Source organism: Pristiophorus japonicus, chromosome 1, assembly GCF_044704955.1.
Source record: "Pristiophorus japonicus isolate sPriJap1 chromosome 1, sPriJap1.hap1, whole genome shotgun sequence".
Taxonomy (NCBI): domain Eukaryota; kingdom Metazoa; phylum Chordata; class Chondrichthyes; family Pristiophoridae; genus Pristiophorus; species Pristiophorus japonicus.
This window is the reverse complement of record NC_091977.1, coordinates 484,904,884-484,924,415: the sequence shown is the minus strand read 5'-3', so window position 1 is coordinate 484,924,415 and position 19,532 is coordinate 484,904,884. Positions and strand designations below refer to the sequence as shown.

The following is a 19,532-nucleotide window of genomic DNA, read 5'->3' as shown; positions in this document are numbered from 1 at the left end:
TATCTAAATCTCTTTGCAGCCTTTCTCTGTCCTCTACACAACCTGCTTTCCCACTAATCTTTGTGTCATCTGCAAATTTTGTTACACTACACTCTGTCCCCTCTTCCAGGTCATCTATCTATATTGTAAACAGTTGTGGTCCCAGCACCGATCCCTGTGGCACACCACTAACCACCGATTTCCAACCCGAAAAGGACCCATTTATCCCGACTCTCTGCTTTCTGTTCGCCAGCCAATTCTCTATCCATGCTAATACATTTCCTCTGACTCCGCGTACCTTTATCTTCTGCCTTTTGTGTGGCACCTTATCGAATGCCTTTTGAAAATCTAAATACACCACATCCATCGGTACACCTCTATCCACCATGCTCGTTATATCCTCAGAGAATTCCAGTAAATTAGTTAAACATGATTTCCCCTTCATGAATCCATGCTGCGTCTGCTTGATTGCACTATTCCTATCTAGATGTCCCGCTATTTCTTCCTTAATGATAGTTTCAAGCATTTTCCCCACTACAGATGTTAAACTAACTGGCCTATAGTTACCTGCCTTTTGTCTGCCCCCTTTTTTAAACAGAGGCGTTACATTAGCTGCTTTCCAATCCGCTGGTACCTCCCCAGAGTCCAGAGAATTTTGGTAGATTATAACGAATGCATCTGCTATAACTTCCGCCATCTCTTTTAATACCCTGGGATGCATTTCATCAGGACCAGGGGACTTGTCTACCTTGAGATCCGTTAGCCTGTCCAGCACTACCCCGCTAGTGATAGTGATTGTCTCAAGGTCCTCCCTTCCCACATTCCTGTGACCAGCAATTTTTGGCATGGTTTTTGTGTCTTCCACTGTGAAGACCGAAGCAAAATAATTGTTTAAGGTTTCAGCCATTTCCACATTTCCCATTATTAAATCCCCCTTCTCATCTTCTAAGGGACCAACATTTGCTTTAGTCACTCTTTTCCGTTTTATATATCTGTAAAAGCTTTTACTATCCGTTTTTATGTTTTGTGCAAGTTTACGTTCGTAATCTATCTTTCCTTTCTTTGTTGTTTTCTTAGTCATTCTTTGCTGTCGTTTAAAATTTTCCCAATCTTCTATTTTCCCACTAACTTTGGCCACCTTTATATGCATTGTTTTTTAATTTGATACTCTCCTTTATTTCCTTGGTTATCCGCAGCTGGTTATCCCTTCTCTTACTGCCCTTCTTTTTCACTGGAATATATTTTTGTTGAGCACTATGAAAGAGCTCCTTAAAAGTCCTCCACTGTTCCTCAATTGTGCCACCGTTTAGTCTGTGTTCCCAGTCTACTTTAGCCAACTCTGCCCTCATCCCACTGTAGTCCCCTTTGTTTAAGCATAGTACGCTCGTTTAAGACACTACTTCCTCATCCTCAATCTGTATTACAAATTCAACTATACTGTGATCACTCATTCCGAGAGGATCTTTTACGAGGAGATCGTTTATTATTCCTGCCTCATTACACAGGACCAGATCTAAGATAGCTTGCTCCCTTGTAGGTTCTGTAACATACTGTTCTAAGAAACAATCCCGTATGCATTCTATGAATTCCTCCTCCAGGCTACCCCGTGCGATTTGATTTGACCCATCGATATGTAGGTTAAAATCGGCCATGATTACTGCCGTTCCTTTTTCACATGCCTCCATTATTCCCTTGATTATTGCCCTCCCCACCATGAAGTTATTATTTGGGGGCCTATAAACTACGCCCACCAATTACTTTTTCCCCTTACTATCTCTAATCTCCAACCACAATGATTCAACATTTTGTTCATTAGAGCCAATATCGTCTCTCACAACTGCCCTGATATCATCCTTTATTAACAGAGCTCCTTTCCCTTCTTGTCTATCTTTCCGAATCATCAGATACCCCTGTATGTTTAATTCCCAGTCTTGGCCACCCTACAACCACGTTTCTGTAATGGCCACCAAATCATACCCATTTGTAATGATTTGTGCCGTCAACTCATGAGGGGTGCAGAAATGTCCCCTCATATCTCCTCTAAACTTCCTCCTAATTATTTTAACTCTATGCCCCCTGATTATTGACCCCTCTGCCAAGGGAAACAGGTCCTCCCTATTCACTCTTTCTCAGCCCCTCATAATTTTATACACCTCAAACAGGTCTCCCCTCAGCCTCCTCTGTTCCAAAGAAAACAGACCCAGCATCGCCAATCTTTCCTCATAGCCAAAATTCTCCACTCCAGGCAACATTCGTGTAAATCTCCTCTGCACCCTTTCCAGTGCAATCACATCTTTCCTGTACCGTGGTGACCAGAACTGCACACAGTACTCCAGCTGTGGCCGAACTAGTGTTTTATACAGTTCAAGCATAACATCCTTGCTATTGTATTCCATGCCTCGACTAATAGAGGCATGTATTCCATATGCCTTCTTAACCACCTTATCTACCTGGCCTGCTACCTTCAGGGATCTGTGGATTTGTACTTCAAGATCCCTTTGTTCCTCCACACTTTTCAGTGTCGTACCATTTACTGTGTATTCCCTTGCCTTGTTAGAGCTCCTCAAAAGCACTTATCCAGATTGAATTCCAAATTCCATTGTTCTTCCCACCTGACCAGTACATTGATTTCTTTCTGCAATCCGCAGCTTTCTTCTTCATTATCAACTACACAGTCGATTTTAGTGTCATTTGCAAATTCTTTAATCATACCCCCAGCATTTAAGTCCAAGTCATTGATATATTCCACAAAAAGTAAGGGACCCAGCACTGAGCCCTGCGGAACCCCACTAGATTCAGCCTTCCAATCATAAAAACACCCATCAACCATTAGCCTTTGCTTCCTGCCTCTGAGCCAATTTTGGATCCAACTTGCCACTTTGCCCTGGATCCCATGTGCTTTTACTTTCGTGACCAGTCTGCCAGGTGGAATTATCAAAAGCTTTGCTAAAATCCATACACACTACATCATATGCACTGCCGTCATCGACCCTCCTGGTTACCTCCTCGAAAAAGTCAATCAAGTTAGTCAGACACGACCGTCCCTTAACAAATCCATGCTACCTGTCCTTAATTAATTCAGATTTTTCCAAATGAAGATTTATCCTGTCCCTCAGGATTTTTTCCAATCATTTTCCCACCACTAAGGTTAGGCTGACTGGCTTGTAATTACTTGGTCTATCCCTTTCTCCCTTTTTAAACAAAGGTACAACGTTAGCAGTCCTCCAGTCCTCTGGCACTACACCTGTAGCCAGAGAGGACTGGGAAATGATGGTCAGAGCCTCTGCTATTTACTCTTTTGCTTCTCTTAACAGCCTGGGATATATTTCACCTGGGCCTGGGGATTTATCCACTTTCAAGCTGCTAGGCCCCTTAATACTTCTTTTCTCACAATATTTAACCCGTGTAATATTTCATACTCCTTCTCCCTCTTGCAAAGTCTGCATCGCCCCTCACATTTGTGAAAACAATTGCAAAGTATTCATTAAGAATCATATCCACGTCTTCTGCCTCCACACACAGCTTTCCTTTATGGTCTCTAATTGGCCCCACTCTTTCTGTAGTTATCCTTTCGCTCTTAATGCATTTATAAAATATCTGGGTTTTCACTGATTTTATTTGCCAACATTCTTTCATGCTCTCTTTGCTTTCCTAATATCTTTTTTAATTGCACCCCTGCACTTCTTATAATCCACTAGAGTTTCTGCAGTGTCGAGTTCTCGGTATCTGTCATAAGCTTCCCTTTTATTCTTTATCTTACCCTGAATATCCCTTGACATCCAGGGGGCTTTAGATTTGTTAGCCCCACCCTTCTTTTTAAAGGGAACATACTTGCTCTGTACCGTCAGGAACTCTTCCTTGAATGCCTCCCAATGCTCTGACACTGATTTACCATCAAGTAGATTGGCTGGCTCGGTCGTTGATCGGCAGGAGAGAGAGTTCGGGGATTGGCAGTGGACAATTGCAGAGTGCAGGAGGGCAGGGATCTGGAGGATTTGCAAAAATTCCTGACATTTCCACCCCCCCCGCCACCCCCGGTCACCCTGCTAGATGGGGCTTGTGCGTGGGTCACGGATTGTTCACAGGTTTATTGGGTATGAAGTGAGTAGTGACAACTTTCAAAGAAATCAACCAGGCTTAGGGGGAGGAGGGGGAGAACATGGTGCAGGTTTAAAAGGGGTGGGGTTGGAAGAACGTAATCCTTCTTAACATCTGGCTCAAGTTTTCACTCTCATCCCTCCCACCTGCCCACCACCCCCCCCGCCTTTCGGCCTGGATCACATTCTTCGCCCATCCCCACTGTGCCCTTTGTGCTCTTTACCTCTCCCCCACCACCTGAGTTCCTGATCTTCACTCGCCAAGTTCTTGACCTCCTCTCCCCATTTCCCTCTGTTTCTCTCTCTTGCCCCTCTATTTCTTCTCCCTCCTCTCTCTCCCCCTCCTCTCTCCCCATCCTCTCTTTCCCCCTCTCCTGGCTCTCACCCCTCCTCTCTCCCCGCCCACTCTCTTCCCGTCCTCTCTCTCCCCCTCTCCTGGCTCTCCCCCCTCTGCTCTCCCCACCCTCTCTCTCTCCCTCTCCTGGCTCTCTCCCCTCCTCTCTCTGTTCTCCTCTCCTCTCTCCCGCTCATCCTCTCTCCACCCTCCTCTCTCTCGTCTCTCCCGCTCTCCTCTCTCTCTCTCCTCTCTCCCTCTCTCTCTCCACTTACAATTCCTTCACTCTCTCTGAAGGCCCCACTCTCTGTCTCTATCCCCCTCTCTCTCGCTGTCTCTCCACCCACTCTGTTTCTCTCTCTCTCTTCCCTCTCCCCCACTCTCTCTCTCTCTCTCTTTCTCCACCCCCCCCCCCCCACACTCTCTCTCTCTGTCTCTGCCCCAGTCTCTCTCTCCTACCTCTGATTTTCCCTCTCTCTCAGGAGGCCGGGAAAATGTTTGTGTAGATAATCACTGCGATATTCTTGGCAAAAGTCCTGGAGGCTCCTTTAGTATAGTCATTGATTTTCAAAAGATAGCACAAAAGCCCCAGTTCGCAGGCTCAGGCTCGAGCAGCAATGGCAGTCGCTCCAGGCTCGGCAATGTGGTTCAGCTGGCCCACCTCCGGCTTCCTCATAAATCGTACTGCAGATGCGCAACTGGATCGAGCGCGCAGGCGCAAAAAGCGGCAGGGTCCACCACATGCATACACAGAAGGACACAATAATGTTTGTGCAGATAATCACTTTGTTAAAATATTTAAATGGCCAACCTGCCTCCTGGGAGCAGGTCAGCTGCCCGCCCCTTTGTCCCAGCTCCATTAAAATGGTTTGAAATTTTAAAAGTTATAACATGTCACCCAACCCCAACCTACCCATTTTTGAAGGTTAAGATTCAGTCCTTTGTTTCCACTCCTGACCACTACATGGCACGTTGGCAATGCCCCAACTGCAGAGAAAAATCCTCTCATTCTTCTAAACTCCAGAGAGTATCGGCCCAATCTCTCAATCTCCCCTCACAGGACAACTCTATCTTTCCAGGGATTAATCTAATCAACCTTTATTGCAGTGCCTCCAAGGCATGAATGTCCTTCCTCAGATAAGGAGACCAAAACTGTGCACAGTACTGCAGGTGTGGTCTAACTGGTACAATTGGAATAAGACCTTCATACTTTTTTATTCCAACCTCCTTGCAATAAAGGCCAACATGCCATTTGTCTTCCGAATTGCTTGCTGTACCTGCAGGCTAACTCTCTGTGTTTCCTGTACAAGGACACCTAAATCTCTCTGAACACCAACATTTAATAGTTTCTCGCCATTTAAAAATATTCTGTTTGGAAATTATTTGTTTTTAAGTAAAAGCTGTTTATATTGACACTACATAACTGATTACTGTGGTTATGGTTGAATACTCTGCAGTTATGGGCACCATACCTTTAAAAGGTTATTGATTCATTGGATAGAGTTCAGATAAAGGTGAAAGTTGATTCAGGGGCTGATTCCCCTTTGCCAATTTTCTCCCCATCTCTTTTGAAGGTGCTAACTTCTGCTGGGTAAAGCCCTCAGGTCCCTCACACATTCTGTGTGTGTGTGAGCCTGGCCAATGAGTGTAAGCAGGATATTTGACTATGAGCGCCTTCACAGTCTCACTACAAAACAGGGCAATTCATACCTTCAAATCCCGATGAATGTAGTTTAGACTGTGAATGTAAGCCAAACCATCACTGATCTGAAAAACTATTTGAAGTCGATTCCTATTCAGTTCATCTCTGTCAACATTTTCTAACCACTCCTTCAGTGTCTTCTTGCACAACTCCATTTGAATGCATAGCCATTTCGCCGTCCTGATGAAAATAGTGCAAAATCGGATTTTAATCGTAGAATCATAGTGGTAGACTCTTTCGTGAAATTCCACACTGAGGGGCAAAGATATGACGTCACCACAGCTCTCCCCTTCACTTAAAGGGGAGAGCCTTTGTGATTTTTAAACTTCGGCCTACTGGGCCACCAGGGAGGGTTTGGGCCGGGCCAGCAGTCTGACACCCAAGAGGCGGTGCCAGGCTGCCTGTTGGCGGCCCAGGCAAACCCAAGGGCATAATTGTCGGGGCAGATGGCTGACAAAAAAAAACATGGCGGCAGTGGCAGCACCTCCTCCCCTTTAAGGGAAGCCGCACCACCATTGCAGAAGGTCTCAGCCTCACTGGACGGAGAATAGCTTGTTTTGGCACTGCCAGATAGGCCGAAAATTTTCTGAGAGGAATGTCACCATTGGGGGGGTTAGATCGACGGTGCACACGGTGATGTGCTTAACACCGATTGGCAGCAGCGGAGCGGTAAGGGGGGGATCGAGGCACCGCCTGGAAAACTCAGGAGGGCAATTAGGCTAGCAGTGGCCATTCCACCAAAAGTCGCCGGCCACTCTACTCCGCAGCGTGGCCGCCGATTTGTGGTGGTAACAGGCCTTAAGGAAAGGGGCCATTTCGGCCTCATGGAATCTTACAGCACAGAAGGAGTTCATAAAGCTCATCGTACATATGCGGCTCTTTGAAAAAGCTATCAAATTAGCCCCACTTCCCTGGCACATTGCCCCAAATGGATCCCCAGCATTTATAATAATACACGTTCTGCTCATGAAGCCATTCTCTATTCTTGATAAGACTGGTTTGAGTGCGGGACGGTAGGAAGGGCTTTCTAATTACAGCATATATATTTTGTAGATCTACCAAAAATCGGTAATTTGGATTCAAATTGCCTTAATTTCTTCCAGTGCTGAAGGTGATAGTTAATGCTTATGTTCCAGGGACCACATATATCTTTCTGGTGACCTCATCCTTGTTTAACGTATTAAAATCTTTCAATCGTGTCAACTTGCCAGCGTGCCCACCTCTTGAGTCAGAAGGTTGTGAGTTATAGGAATGTAGGAACAGGAGCAAGCAACTCAGCCCCTCAAGCCTGTCCTGCCATTCTGTTAGATCATGGCTGATCTGTACCTTAACTCTATGGGGCTGAAATTGCCCACCACTGGAAATGGGGTGCACGCATCCCGTTTCTGTTGTTTTCATTGCCACAGTGGATGAGGTGGCCTCTTGAGCGAAATTCCGTTCTTCGGCTTTTTTTTTGTCGGCAGTCCGGAAGTCGCTCTTAATGGGGGCGGAAATGTGGTGGTGAGCACACTAGAGGGGTGGAAGTTAAAGGGGAGAGCCTTTTCGATTTTTAAAGTTCGGTCCACTGGGCCACGAGGGAGGGATTCGGCCGGGCCAGCGGCCTGGCACCCAAGAGGGGCATAAAAAAAACATGGCGGCAGCGGCAGTGCGTCCTCCCCTTTGATGGGAGCCGCACCGCCATTTTAGAAGGCCTCAACCTCACTGGACCATCTGAGAAAAGCAGCTTTTGGTATTGCCTGGCGGGAGAAAGATTTTCTCGGCGGAATTTCGCCGTTGGGTTGCGGGGGGGGGAGGGGGGGTACATCGGCGGTGCGCACTCTATTGATGCACTTAGGACAGCTCGGCAGCAGCAGAGCAGTAGGGGAGAGCGGGTCACCGCCGGGATACCGCAAGAGCGGAATTTTGATAATGGCGGCCATGACATGAAAAATCGGCAGCCATTGCACACCGCAGCATGGCTGTTGATTTCCGGTGGTAACAGGCCTTAAGGAAAGGGACAGTTTCAGCACCTTTGATTCTTATCTCTTGATACTCTTACCCAACAAAATCTATCGATCTCAGTCTTTGAGAGCTTCAATTGATCCATCATCCACAAATATCAAATGCAAAATGAAATGGCTGAGCATCCCTATCATTCTATAGCTTTGGGAGCACCTGGAAACTGGGGAGCGTGTGGAAAACCTCGTTGAGCCAGTTAATTGGTCCATACTCAGAGCCACTGAAGTTCAGCAGATCAGAGGAAGGCACTGCGATGATCATTGGGTGTTTTAAATGTGACAGAGTGGGTCACAAGTCAACTAACTGCTGGCCTGCAAAAGGGTTCGATAGAAAAAAACAGTGATCGTGAGATTTGAGACTGCTGGTTGCAGGCTTGGAAAAGAAAAATGGCTTTTTTAAAAACCTGATCATGGAAATGATCCTAATGGGAACAATTAATGAAAGAAAGAACTAGTGCATTTCACATCCTCAACATGTTTCAAGGGATTCATTTTGAAGTGCATTCACTGTTGTTATATAGTCAAACACAACAACCAATTTGCGGGCAGTAAGGTCACAGAAGTAGCAAATGAAGAAATAATTAAAGAATCAATTTTTGGTGAAGTCGGCTGAAGGAGAAACATTGGCCAGGACACCTGGAAAACTGCCTACTCTTAGATTAGTACCATGTGATCTTTTATATGCACCCAAGCAGGCAAATGGGCTCTCAGCTTAATGTATCTTCTGAAAGTCAGCACCTCTGACAATGAAGCACTCAGTACTGTACGCAAGTGTCAGTCAAATTACATGTTCATATCTGTAGTGGGGCTTGAACAGATGATCCTCTGACTCTGAGGCAGTAGTGCTACCAACTGAATCAAGCTGTCATCTAACTGAATGGATAGAACAATGGGGCAGAGTGCTTGCAATGTTCTGATATATGCTGCTGGTAGGCAAGTTAGTTAGAGTCTCTTGTAGCTAGTGGCACATGAAGCAACCCTCACAACCCCCAACCGGAGGGCTGGTGGACTGGCTTTAGCCTGGCTTCTACCTTTCGACCTGTCTGGCTTGGGTGGGCCTACCAGGAGTTAAACTCTCACCAGCATAGCTCTCAGGAGTATAGGAGCATGCAAGCCTTCCCACAACGTCAAGGGGCAGTCTCTAGGGAAGGGCTAGTGGCAACCTGAATTAGGAAAATTACCCCCAGCATTCTTATGGTTCACATGCTGCGTGATTGGAATGGACGAGAAAAGCTAAATAGCAAGGTATGGGATGGTCAGAATCACAAAGATATGAGCAGACAAGGGAAGCCACTCAAGATATCTTTTTTAAAATATAATTCTCAGGATATGTATGGCGGCATTTATTGCCCATCTCTAATTGCCCTGAGAAGGTGGTGGTACAACTGAATGGCTTACTAGGCCACTTCAGAGGGCAGTTAAGAGTCAATCATGTTGGACTGGAGTCACATATAGGCCAGACCAGTTAAGTACCTCATTCTTCTATAGAAACTTACAATCTCCCAATAACAGCATCTGCCTTTTGAGCAATTTGATAGTATTTTGCCTCCACTACCCTACTCAGAAGACCATTTCAGGTCTTTGTCATTCTTATGGACAGAACAGAAATGTTTAGCAAAACAGCCACCTACCTTGCATTTGGTGTTTTTGTTGTAGAGTCTGCACCCTGGTCAGCTAATATAGTTTAATAAATGAATGGAGAGGTGTGTAAATCAATCCTGACTTTTCTTGTGATCACTTCTGTATTAGAATAAATCCAACAGCTTAATGTTGAACTCAACCTACCGTAATGAGGATGTGTCGATCCAGGAATTGTAGTAACGGATGATATTTTGATGAGAAAATTTTGCAAGTGTTCTGGCTTCTTTAATTGTTGTCTCTGCATCCACATCCCTAAAAATATAAGTGAACGGAATGAGAAAAAGCCAGTCACCCTATCAATTCTATACCTTAGAATATACTAACAAATCTCCAGAGGAAAAGTTCTGAAAAGCTTTACTTTGCTGCTCTCCCTCCCCAGAGTGAATCCAGCAAAACTCTAGTTCCATCTAACTTTGAACCATGCATTATATATCCTAGATCAGTCGCCTTCCTTTATTATTTTCATGGTCCCAGCAGCTGAGGCACCGTCATTATATACCAGTACAGTGTTGTATTCCTTTCATTGACCCGCGCTTTCAGTGAGTATGATTGCCTGCTGGGAGTGCATGCTGGTGGAATCAGGCCATGCCTTCAGCCGCCTAGGCGCTACATCTAAGCTTTAAGCTCTAAGCTTTGAAATGTTCTTACTAAACCTCTCCGCCTCTCCACCTCAGTCTCCTTCTTTCACACACTCCTTAAAACCCAACGCTTTGACCAACTTTTTGGTCAGTTATCCTAACGTCTCCTTATGTGGCTCATTGCCAATTTTTGTCTGAGTAGAATCCTGTGAAGAGCTTGGGATAATTTACTCTGTTAAAGGCATTATATAAATGCAAGTTGTTATTTATCTACGGCTGACCATCACAAGCCCAACATCTGACATGTACTTTGCAGCAGGAATACTGAACGCAATCAAAACTATGGAACACGTTATTTTGTTTGATCTTTGCTTCATCCTACATTTTTCAAACTTCTTCTCCCAAACTTAGTGTCACCTAATCACCACTTTGACCCTTTTCAACCTTGGTGGTATTCTACATTATCAATCTTGGTCCTTATCCTTGGCTTCAGAACAACAAAAAAATGAATCCTGGCAGATTTTTCCCTCCCCAGCTCAATGACACTGAGGTCTATTGTGGCAACTTCCCCATTGTCTCCAATTGAGATCAACTAAGGGTGGATTTACACTACAAGTTTAGCACTGGTGCGAAGCAGTTTTGAGCTCACTGCTAAATGGGATCGTGAACTTATCAATTGAGCCCCACACAGAAAGGTAGCCACTGATTTGGACGTAGGAGATAGAGACACTGCTTTTGGGAATAGAAAGCAGAAAGAAAGACTTGCATTTATAGAGGGCTTTTTAATGACCTCACTTTCCAGGTAATTAAGTACTTTTAAACTATAGTCATTGTTGTAATGTAGGAAATGCAGCAGCCAATTTATAATTTTGTAATTTTGCTGCCTTTGTAATTTTGATAATAGAAACTTAGATGACAAGAGTCCTATTATCAGTAGATAATATATTTAGAAAAGAAACTTTGTGCGTGCATGTGGGAGTGGACATGTTTTTCAGTCACTCAAGCACAAGCGGCCCATTTCACGTCACTTGTGCATGCGCCCATCCGTTTTCACGTCTGCACGTGTGCTCGTGGTCCTATCTTGGGTATACAACTATAGTTTTCTCCTCTGTCCCATTCCAGCTGTTTATAATCTGAGCAAAGAATGGCTGCACTAGATATGGTGACAACAAAAATTCACAAGAATAGAATAATGTATTTTTTCCCAATCAGAATAAGTACACTTACTCAGTTATTTTCACACATTTGATAGCATACGAGTGGTTGTCAATTTTGTGTCTTACTTCGTAAACAGAACCAAAAGATCCCTTTCCAATACTTTGTACCTCGTCAAAGGATTTCCTGTAACTGTAAATTCAAGTTCAATAAATACACTGCTGGTCAGAATAAATAAACTGAGAGAATAAACATTACTAAATGAATAATGCATGGAATAAAAACAGAAAATCCTGCAAAACACTCAGCAGGTCAGGCGGTATTTGTGGAGCGAGAAACAGAATGAACATCCCTGCTAATAGCTTGCAGGGAAGACCAGAACTAGGGGCTATAAATAAGAACATAAGAAAAATGAGCAGGAGAAGGCCATTTGGCCCCTCGAGCTGCTCTGCCATTCAATAAGATCTTGGCTCAGATCCACATTCCTGCCCACCCCCCATAACCCTTCACGCCCTTATCGCTCAAAAATATGTCTATCTCCACCTTAAATATATTCAATAACCCAGCCTCCACAGCTCTCTGAGGCAGCGAATTCCACAGATTTACAACCCTCTGAGTGAAGAAATTCTTCCTCATCTCAGTTTTAAATGGACAAATGCTTATTCTGAAACTATGGCCCCTAGTTCTAGATTCTCCCATGAGGAGAAACATTCTCTCTGCATCTACCTTGTCGAACCTCCTCAGTATCTTATATGTTTCAATAAAATCACCTCTCATTCTTTTAAACTCCAATGAGTACAAGCCCAACCTACTCAACATTTCCTCATAAGTCAATCTCTTCATCTCAGGAATCAATCTAGTGAACCTTCGCTGAACTGCCTCCAATGCAAGTATATCCCTCCTTAAATAAGGAGACCAAAACTGAACTCAGTACACTAGGTGTGGCCTCACCAATACCTTGGCTACATTACACTCAGTCCCTTCATCCTCCAAGTCATTAATATAAATTGTAAATAGTTAAGGCCCCAGCACTGATCCCTGTGGCACCCCACTAGTTACCGTTTGCCAACCGGAAAATGACCCATTTATCCGACTCTCTGTTTTTTGTTAGTTGGCCAATCCTCCATCCATGCTAATATATTGTCCCCAACTCTGTGAACTTTTATCTTGTGCAGTAACCTTTTATGTGGCATCTTATCAAATGCCTTCTGGAAATCCAGATACACCACATCCACTGGTTCCCCCTTATCCATCCTGCTCATTACATCTTTGAAGAACTCCATCAAATTTGTCAAACATGATTTCTCTTTCATAAAACCATGCTGACTCTGCTTGACTGTATTATGCTTTTCCAAATGTTCTGCTACTGCTTACTTAATAATGGACTCCAGCATTTTCCAAATGACAGATGTTAGGCTAACTGGTTTATAGTTTCCAACTTTCTGTCTGCCTCCTTTCTTAAATAGGGGTGTTACATTTGCAGAATCGGCAGTGGTCCTCCACAGATTTTCCAGCTGACAACTGCAGAGGAGAATGCACTGGAGATCTGTGACGTTTCGACGTCCCTGGCCTTCGGAGAAGAGTAGATGGGACTTCCCAGCTCTCTGGTGACAGAATTAAATATCAGCGACCCACGTGTCATACAACATTTAGTCATAAACCTTTTCTTGTGGTTGCACACCAGCTGAACATCCTGGAATGGAAGCCCGTGTGGTTGACGAATACTCCAAGTTGATCTGAGGGTGCGTGGATTAGTATGTGTGTGCAGTCGATGCCACCCTGCATCTGTGTGTAGCCAGCCAAAGATGCACACTCATTCTGACTGATGTCATTACAAGCTAAGTTGACATAATTGCCCTGCCAAACATCTCATCAGTGAACTGCCTTATGCTTTTTTGCGCAGCCGACTGGAAGATTTAAATGCCGATTAAAGGGTCGATAATGGAAGTGTGTATGATGTAGTGTGTATGGATTTTAGCAAAGCTTTTGATAATTCCACCTGGCAGACTAGTCACGAAAGTAAAAGCCCATGGGATCCAGGGCAAAGTGGCAAGTTGGATCCAAAATTGGCTCAAAGGCAGGAAGCAAAGGGTAATGGTTGATGGGTGTTTTTGTGACTGGAAGGCTGTATGCAGTGGGGTTCTGCAGGGCTCAGTGCTGGTTCCCTTACTTTTTGTGGTATATATCAATGACTTGGACTTGAATGTTGGGGGTATGATTAAGAAGTTTGCAGAGGTCAGTAAAATCGTCTGTGTAGTTGATAATGAAGAAGAAAGCTGCGGACTGCAGGAAGATATCAATGTGCTGGTTAGGTAGGCAGAACAGTGGCAAATGGAATTCAGTCTGGATAAGTGTGAGGTAATGCATTTGATGAGGTCTAACAAGGCAAGGGAATACACATTAAATGGTATGACACTGAAATGTGTAGAGGAACAAGGGACCTTGGAGTGCAGGTCCACAGATCCCTGAAGGTAGGAGGCCAGATAGATAAGGTGGTTAAGAAGGCATATGGAATACTTGCCTTTATTAGTCGAGGCATGGAATACAAGAGCAAGGAGGTTATGCTTGATCTGTATAAAACACTGATTAGGCTGCAGCTGGAGTACTGTGTGCAGTTCTGGTCACTGCATTACAGGAAAGATGTGATTGCACTGGAAAGGGTGCAGAGGAGATTTACACGAATGTTGCCTGGGCTAGAGAATTTTGGCTATGAGGAAAAATTGGAGATGGTGGGTCTGTTGTCTTTGAAACAGAGGAGGCTGAAAGGAGACCTGATTGAGGTGTATAAAATTATGAGGGGCCCGGATAGAGTGGATAGAAAGGATCTGTTTCCCTTGGCAGAGGGGCCAACAACCAGGGGCATAGATTTAAAGTAATTGGGGGGTGGTATAGAGGAGATATGAGGGGAATATCTTGTGTGATGGGGGTCTGGAAATCACTGTCTAAAAGGGTAGTAGAGGCAGAAAGCCTCACCACATTTAAAAAATACTTGGATGTGCATTTAAAGTGCCGTGACCTACAGGGCTATGGACCAAGAGCTGGAAAGTGGGATGAGGCTGGGTAGCTCTTGGTCGGCCGGCGCGGACTCGATGGGCCAAAATGGCCTCCTTCTGTGCTGTAATTTTCTATGATTAAAGATTAGAGGTTCACGATTGATTCCTGGGATGAGAGGGCTGTCCTATGAGGAGAGATTGACTTGAATGGGCCTATAATCTGGAATTTAGAAGAATGAGAGTTAGTCTGGAATTCATAGATTTATATATTTAAATTGCTAACCCATCTCTCCAAAGGTAACCAGCCAAACACACCCAAGTTAAAACTGGGATTCGGCACATTGGAGCCAGCTTCTAGATGCGATCATGTTTTCAACGATGGTAACCTTCCACTCACACCGAAATTCTCCCCAACATTTCAGGTCGAAGACCTTTCCTGCAAGGTGTTAGAGATGAACAGGTTTTAGACAAATACAGAGCCAGGGAAAGGGAGAAGAGGCAGGGAAAGAACTAAAGGCGGAGGTCTGTAACAGGATGGAGGGCAGGAGTGATTGTGACTAAAGGGATGATGATGTAAGGCAAAAGGAGGCGATAATGAGACAAGGATAGAAACAAAAGATGGGTCCAGAGTAGGTGTAAATGGTTACAGTAACATAGAAGCTGGGGAGGATAGTATGTCAAATCTGGCAAAGTGGAGAGGGTTTCCATGACATGAGAAAGCGATGAAAGAAAATCAGGTGGACTGCAGTGGTACAGACTACCCCGTGTACCATTAAAGGATCCCCACCCCAAGCAGCAGCCCAACCTTCTCCACTCTCAGTGACTCTGGTGCAGCCACCCTCCATTACCACCACCTGCTGTCCGAGAGAAAATAAAAACTGGAAAAAGCCTAATTCCAATATCCAAATGATTGCAACATTTAAAAAAATCCATCAAGTGAATTTCCTTATTTTCGTATACAGAGAGATACAGTACAATTACTGGTGCCTTTCAACAGCAACAACATATATTTATATAGCACCCTTAACGTAGTAAAAAACATCCCAGGGCTCTTCACAGGAGTGTTATAAGACAAAACAAATAAATTTGACACCGAGTCATATTACAACAGATGAACAAAAGCTTGGTCAAAGAGGTAGGTTTTAAGGAGCGTCTGAAAGGAAGAAAGAGAGGCGGAGAGGTTTAGGGATGGAGTTCCAAGCTTAGGGCCCAGGCAGCTGAAGGCACGGCCACCAATGGTTGAGTGATTATAATTTGGGATGATCAAGAGGGCAGAATTTGAGGTGCGTAGATATCTCAAGGGGGTTGTGAGGCTGAAGGAGATTACAGAGATAGGGAGGGGCGAGGCCATGGAGAGAATTTTGAAATCGAGACTTTGCTTAACCGGGAGCCAATGTAGGTCAGCGAGCACAGGGGTGATGGGTAAGCGGGACTTGGTGCGAGTTAGGACGCGGGCTGCCGAGTTTTGGATGACCTCAAGTTTACGTAGGGTAGAATGTGGGAGGCCAGCCAGGAATGTATTGGAGTGGTCAAGTCTCGAGGTAACAAGGGCATGGATGAGGGTTTCATCAGCAGATCAGCTAAGACGAGGGTGGAGACGGGCAATGTTACGGAGGTGGAAATAGGCAGTTTTAGTTATGCCGTGAATATGTGGCTGGAAGCTCATTTCAGTGTCAAATATGAGACCTAGGTTGCGAACAAACTGGTTCAGCCTCAGACAGATGCTGGGGAGAGGGATGGAGGCGGTGGCTAGGGAACACAGTTTGTGGCGGGGATCAAAGACAATGGCTTCAGTCTTCCCAATATTTAATTGGAGAAAATTTCTGCTCATGCAGTACTGGAGGTCGGACACGCAGTCTGAAAATTTAGAGATTATAGTGAGGTTGAGAGAAGTGGTGGTGAGGTAGAGCTGGGTGTCATCAGCGTACATGTGGAAACTGATGCTGTGTTTTCGGATGATGTTGCCAAGGGCATATAGATGAGAAATAGGAGGGAACCAAGGATAGATCCTTGAGGGACACTAGAAGTAACGATGCGGGAGTTAGAAGAGAAGCCATTTCAAGTGATTTTCTGGCTATGATTAGATAGATAAGAATAGAACCAGGCGGGTACAGTCCCACCCAGCTGCCCTCATTCCCTGGTTGAGCTGTTGGTTATTTAGAGGCTGTCTGGGAGCAGTTGTTTTGTATTGGAGATCTTATGCAGCATTACATTCCAGTGGCATTAGTAACAGGGCGTGCTGCCTCAAACCAGCCTTTTTATTTGACATCATTGGATTGTAACTTCTAATGCCGTATAAGAACTCATAATGTCACTTAACATGGAGTTCCACACTATCTGCCGCTAACCTATAATTCTGAAGTATAATTCTGAAGTGGCAAGGTACTTAATTCACTTAATTATAGTTCGCTGTTGACTGTCCCAAGTGCTGGCATCAGTTTTTGCACCTCTAGATTTCCTGTGAGTGCTGTTTTGAATGAAATTGTAAACAGTCACATTTATGATTTGTGCTCATTATCAGAGCACACCTGCTAAACTTCTGTACCTCCAAAGGTGTGTATTGCACAGTGAATCATAAATCTGCAGGGCTCTGGAGAAAGAGCAGGAGAGTGGGTCTACTTGGATCGTTCTTTCATAAAGCCAAGACAGACACGATGGGCTGGATGTCCTTCTTCTGTGCTTGATTATACTATGATTCCTAGAAAGAGAGGAGAAAAAGAGAGAAAGAAAGAGAGAGACACACAAAGTTGGGGAGTGGGGAAATTAGAGAAAGACACAGGACCAAGGTCGGGGGAGATACAGAGAGAGATACACAACGTGGAGAGGGGAGTACAATCACACAACTTGGAGATGGGTTGGGAAACAGAAAGATACACACACTCACAAACTGTGTGAGGCTAGAACGATGTGCACACACAATCCAGGCAGGTGGGATGGGGAGAAGAGAAAGAGACACCAGCACAACCAGGAAACACAGGGGAACCTGAAGGGGAGGAAAGAACAAATGAAAAGAAAAGGCAAGGAAGGACTATCAGACCCATCATATCATCCTTTTGCTTACCCTCATATCCGATCATGTGAGGGATAAACAGTCAACCTGAGAAGGAAGCAGAGGGATAGACACAAACAACTGGCATGTCTGATCAAATCTTCGCTCCAACTGTAGTGCACTGCTGTCCTGCATCCTGTAACTCTTGACAATATCCACTTGTGAGCAATACCATAGATCAACTGCTACAGCTATAAACAATTGTTACAAGAAGATTTTGCTTGAACTCAGAGTTGAAGCTGGATGAACGAGCATGGGGTGTGCACTGCAGCCCCTTCTTATCCACGTTAATACTCATCACAGTGGTCTGCGAAAGAACGCAGGAAGATTACAACTGAGGCAATGACAGTGGCAGGTGAATGAAAAGTATAGTCAAGATTCACGAACAGAAAGAAGTTACCAAGGAACAAACATGCAGCTATGACTTCAGTGATTATTGAATATTATGAATTAAAAATCTGCTTACAATGAACGCCGTTTAAACTTGCTGGGTTCGATGGCGTCTTCAGCTAAGCCAAAATCCTCTTTGTAGCTTTCAGTAATTTCATCAAGTAGTGAGTTATAGTCAGAAAATCCAGTGGCACCGAAAGATGAATTAGGACTTGTACCAAATCCCCAGCTTTCAGTAACGTTTTTGCCATGAAGCATGCCAGAGAGATCAGTACTACTGGCACTGGAATTCTCAAAAGTTTGCGAGTCCAAGCTTAAGTTGTCTTCCATTCTTGCATTTCCAGTGTCAACAAACAGGACACTATCAGAACTATTTGTTTCTTCAGAGGTAGAGGTTTGAGGATTGGGCATATCCAGTTTATCTGACACAACCTCACTGGAACGATTGTGGCAGATATCCAAGGCTCCACATACACCATCTGGATCAACTAACACAGGGTCATTGGGATCACAATTGATCTTGATGCTCAAAGGCACGGGACTACCGGATAGCCAGAACTTGCTATCTTAAGACTATCCAGGTTTGGGAATTTTTCATTTGCTTCACTTCCTTCATAGTTGAGGTTGCTGACGTTAATAGTGCAAGCATGTTCAGACTTATTGAGGCTGGATTATGATAGTCTCATCATTCCTGGCATAACTATTACACACCTATTTAACACATACCTACACTAAGAAAAACAAATACTATTGGGACAATTTTATACAAGGACTGGCTTTGAGAAGAACAGTTTTATTGAGAGTGTCATTGTTTTTTAATTTCTAATTTTCTGTTGTCCTCTTCTGCAGGCACTTATACGGCCATTGGAAGCCATCTTGCACTGCCCTCTATGCTACACGGGTGAGCTAGATAATGGCTTTCATTGGACTATTCAGCTGGTGAGGTTAATCATAGTCCATAACATAAGTCTTATAACAACATAAGAACATAAGAAATAGGAGCAGGAGTAGGTCATTCGCCCTCTCGAGCCTGTTCCGCTATTCAATATGATCATGGCTGATCTTCAACCTCAACTCCACCTTCCCGTATTATCCCCATATCCCTTGATTCCCTAATATCCAAAAATCTATCAATCTCTGTCTTGAATATAAGAACATAAAAACATAAGAAATAGGAGCAAGAGTAGGCCATACAGCCCCTTGAGCCTGCTCCGCCATTCAATAAGATCATGGCTGATCTGATCATGGACTCAGCTCCACTTCCCTGGCCGCTCTCTACAACCCCTTATTCCCTTATCATTTAAGAAACTGTCTATTTCTGTCTTAAATGTATTCAATGTCTCAGCTTCTACAGCTCTCTGAGGCAGCGAATTCCACAGATTTATAACCCTCTGAGAGAAGAAATTTCTCATCATCTCAGTTTTAAATGGGCGGCCCCTTATTCTAAGATCATGCCCTCTAGTTCTAGTCTCCCCTATCAGTGAAAACATCCTCTCTGCATCCACCTTGTCAAGCCCCCTCATAATCTTATATGTTTCGATAAGATCATCTCCTACTCTTCTGAATTCCAATGAGTAGAGGCCCAACCTACTCAACCTTTCCTCATAAGTCAACCCC

The 19,532-nt window shown here is 44.4% G+C and overlaps 1 pseudogene; it reads right to left on the bottom strand.

Annotated features, from left to right (window-relative positions):
• Positions 1–18,613, bottom strand: part of LOC139269096 (interferon-induced, double-stranded RNA-activated protein kinase-like) — a 50,321-nt pseudogene extending 31,708 nt beyond the window's left edge.
• Between the last annotated feature and the right edge of the window lie 919 nt (positions 18,614–19,532).